Genomic DNA, 4543 nt, shown 5'->3' with positions numbered 1-4543 from the left:
GCTGAAATTCCGACAACTTTGAGTTGACTCATATAATTACAACGTGTAATAAAATTATATTTTTGTAAAATCATATATGGACTTAAATAAATATTTTTTGTATAATAAAATATTTCGGAAAAATCCATAATTAATAGTTAGTAAATGGCTTAAAAAATACGGGGTATTACAAAGAAGTCTATTCGGTATAAAAGTGAAGAGGCTATATATTGGAATTGTAATTTTTTAGGATTTCATGTCAAGAGTAATCTTGTAAATTAGCTTAGTTTACTTTGATTGAGATAGCTGTGTTGTAGCCTCAAAATAATTTGAATTTGTTTTTTTCACAGTTTTGCTTCTTGTTTTAGTTTAGAATTGAATATGGCAGGAAATGGGGATGAATATTCAGCAGTCCAGAAACGCGATATTGAAGCTAGACTTCGACTTCTAGAGCTTAGGGAAGATAATTTACAGGGAAAATTATCTGATGCAATGACCATTCATTTTGACGTAGGTAATTAAAGAGGGTTACCAAGTTAAAGAGGAAATTCGATGAGCTATCAAATGAGATTTTGGAAATCAGGAGCTTTGGTGAAGGGAAAAGAATTCGAAAGAATATTGCAAGCCATGTTGACGAGTTTGTGCCTATGGTGCAGTCAGAGAAGACCAAAAAGCTGAAGACAGAACTTGGTGAAGATGTTGTGGTTGCTGATAAGGGTTAAGGTGATGGTACAAGTAAGGAAGATGTGAAAAATAACATTGTTGAAGGCAAAAGTGGAGAGTGATGCAGTTTTGGCTACTGGTTTTGGGGATAATACACAGAAGAAGAATCTGATGGGGGTGATCTTGTTAATGATTTGATTATTAAATTTTTGGCTGTAATATTGTTAACTACATCAAAAGGCACACATTGCCATAGAAAATTATGAGTGTTTATATTAACTACATCAAAAGGCACACATTGCCATAGAAAATTAGCTCCAGTAAAGGTTAGGGGAAATAAAGGCACAGATTGCCACAATAGATAAAAGTTTTCAAAAGCTAAGTATATATACAACATGTGTGCTTGGCATAAACTATAGTGTGCCTTAAATTAGCCTTGTGTCTCAGATATCTTTTTTCTCGGATTGACAAAAACACAGAAAAATTGCACAAGTATTAAAAATATTGTTAACATTAAAGAGCTTCGTGTGAGTCCAAAAAGGGAAAGCAGTCATTTTAGAAATCTGAACATAGCTTTTTCAGATTCCTAGAGGGGGGCAACAAGTGTACAAGCACAAAGTATACTTAGCTAAAATTTCCTAAGCCGAAGTTTTTTACTTAGAAGATTTTTGTAAAATTTTTTGAAAAACCATAAAAGCAAAATGAACAAAGTTTAAAGTAAGGCAATTGAGTGAAAAGCAATAGATTCATGAAAAGTATGCTCGAATTTCAAGCTACAAACAAATCGAATGTTTTAGAACATAGAAATAACGTCGGGAGTCGCCCACAAGCGGAAAATTACAGCTATCGAATCAAGTACAACTATAAACAAAAACAAGGTTAAAAGTTTGTTCAATGAGGCAAGCTGAAGCAAAAAACATCTAACGCAAAAAAGGCTGAAGTGAGATTGCAGCAAGTCTAAAGTTAAGTGCACGTTGATCCGCAAGACTCTGAGGATGGATGCCCGAGTTCCTATGCTTCAGGAATATCTGGTTGTGCTAAGCGGGAATCAATGGGGCCCCATAGTGCCAGTTGAGGACGAGGCAGCATGAGTTGGAGTCTTCTCAACTTCTTTCTTTTTCTGGGCCTCAGCTTCTTTCTCCTTCTCAGTAGCTTTAGATGCCATTTTGGCCAACTTAGCATCCCAGGAAACCACGAACTCGCTCTCAGATGGGTGGGCAGTTCTTATATAATAATCATCTTTGGCCATGGCCCATTTCTCAGCTTGGTCCTAATTTATCTCAAGGTTGACATGAATAGCAAGGCGCCAAGCCACCTTGTAGCCAATGTTGTAGCCCTGGTTATACTCCTCCTGATTATAAATTTTGGCCTGCAGCTTTTCCTGAGCATCAGCAAGCTGCTTTTTTATTTGCCTCATCGAGTTGGAGCTGAACCTTAGCGGCCTCGTCCCTTTGGACAAGGCCTACTGCAGTCGCAGCTTAATTGAGACAGTTTTGTCTCTTTCTCCTTCAGCTGGTCTTCCATCTCTTGCAGCCACTTGTCTTTGGCCTCAGCGGCGAGTTGAGCATTCAAGAGTTGATTATCTCTATTTGCAACAGCCTGGTCCAGACGCGTTACGTCTGCCTCCAAACTTTTAATTTTCTGCTCAAGTCTCGCTTCTCGGCTGGCCATCCGAGAGTCCACCTCAGCCTCAATATTTTGCTCAATTCGAGCCTAGAAAGTTGGAATGTCAACTGCCCCGTACTCATTGAGCAGTTTTTCTCCTCCATCAAAGGCTGGGAGGACATCCTTCTCTATCTCTTTGCATAAAATATCGAAGGCAACATTCACCCTCTTTTCTTGAGCTTCAGCTTCAGCCTTCCATTTATCAGCTGCTTCCAGCTTAGCCTCCAGCTCATCACGCAGGGAAATGGCCACTAAATGATTCTGTGATAGCTGCAAAAAGCAAGGAAAGTGAAAAAAAATGAAATGAAAATGATAAAATCAAGTCTGAGAATGAAAGGCCGACAGAGTTACTTGTATCAGAAGCCTTTGGCTATCAAGGAAAGGGTCAGGCACCCTATTTGAAACTTCAGGAGCCTGTCCAACTCAGAGACATTGGCAGGATCGTCGAAATAGGAGAAGGAATGCGGGCGCCACTCGTCCAGGACAAGCCGAACGCGCTGAAGCAGGGGCACTGTTGGGATAGAGCCAAATTCCATATCCGAAAAATGGAAGGTGCCGAAGGAGCCATCTGCTGAGGAAGTGGGCATGTAAGTCCTGCGCTGTTCAGCAGCCCTTTGTTCCTTAGCAGTTTCCTAAAACTCTTTAACTATAAAAATGCGTGGAGGTTCAGGTAGAATCTCCACGTCTTCATCGTCTTTCTCCCCCCTGGCCAAGGGCCCCAGTTTCTCAGCTTGAAGTTGAATCTCAGCCGAGAAAGAATTAGCTGTGTGCCGAGGTGAAAGCACAATCTCTAGATCACCCTGAGCTTCAACTGTTGGCTCAAGAATTTGTTGGCTAACCTCCTCCTCCCCCATGAACTTCGTTTCGGGGAGGAGTCTTCTCTGCACTACCTCCTTTGACAAGAAGAGTCTTCAGAGAGGGGGTAGACTGTAATACCCCGTATTTTCATACGTATGTTCCTAATTAATTAATTAATTATTATTTTCTAAAAAGGGTATTTTAATAATTCAACTTACTATTTAAATCTTGGAGCCAAAATGATATTTGAATTTTGGAGCCAAAAGTATTTTAAAAACAAATTATTATTATGGATAAGATTTATTATCCATTTATTTTATTTTAAAAACCGGATTATTTATATATTTTGGATATTTTAATTAAGGCAAAAGCTATATTTTATTATTATTTTAATAAGGTCTGAAAATCCCATTTAATGGACTAATAATTTCGGATTTCCTAGTGTGCAAATCTGAGTTTATTAGTTAAATTATTTGGTGAATAATTGGTATTTTATTAATTAATTATTTTATACAACAAATATTATTTACATAATTATTTTTAATTCCTTAAAACTAGAAAAATAATTTCCTAAATACTAAAGAGGAGGGCTGAAAATATGAGCTTAGGAAAGCTCAAAATTTTTGGCCACCCCAAGTGGATTCTAGGAAAATTGTTTTGGTAATTTGTATTATCTCCTTAAAATCTCTAATTTTTCCTAAATTCTAATTCTCCATCTTTTTAATATCTAATCCTCTTATTTTTATGCCATTCATTCTCCTTGATTATTCTCCAAGTAATCCCTCTTACCATATTAATTTTTTATGACATGCATACCTTCCATATTCAATTATATACAATCTCTTTAATATCAAAACTTTCCTTAAATCTTTACTCACTTCTCCAAGTAATCCCTTAAACCCTACTTAACATAATTCCTCCTACATTTTCCTACCATAATTCTTGCATGAACTAGCCTATAAATACCCCTTCATACCTCTCACATTCTTCACACCAATTATCTTCTTTTCTTCTCCTCAATTTTACACAAATCATCCCGTTTAACTTTGAAGCCAATTTTCGGGCACTTATAGTCGGTTTTGGGGAATTGACGTTTCACAAAAATTGTTCCTCTCGAAAAAATCCTTGAGGTTAGGCTTAGAATCACCCAATTCGGAGTTATATCAAAAGAGTTATAGCCTCTGCAAGTTCTGCCTATCTTTTCCAACGCAAATCCAATTCTTCTTTCACTAGTAGAAAAAGTAAAAAAGGCACCCCCTAATTGCCACCGGTTCAGTCCAAACCGGTGGCAAAAATGGCCTTAAATGGCGGCTTAATGAACCAAAACATATGACACCGGTTCACTTCAAACCGGTGGAAAAAAATAAAGCCCACCGATTTGAACCGGTGCCATTATTTAATAAAAAAACGACCCTTAGCTTTATAACCCCCTCAACCC

Source organism: Chenopodium album, chromosome 1 (genome assembly GCF_948465745.1).
Source record: "Chenopodium album chromosome 1, dcCheAlbu1.1, whole genome shotgun sequence".
Taxonomy (NCBI): domain Eukaryota; kingdom Viridiplantae; phylum Streptophyta; class Magnoliopsida; order Caryophyllales; family Amaranthaceae; genus Chenopodium; species Chenopodium album.
Note: the sequence above shows the minus strand (reverse complement) of the source record.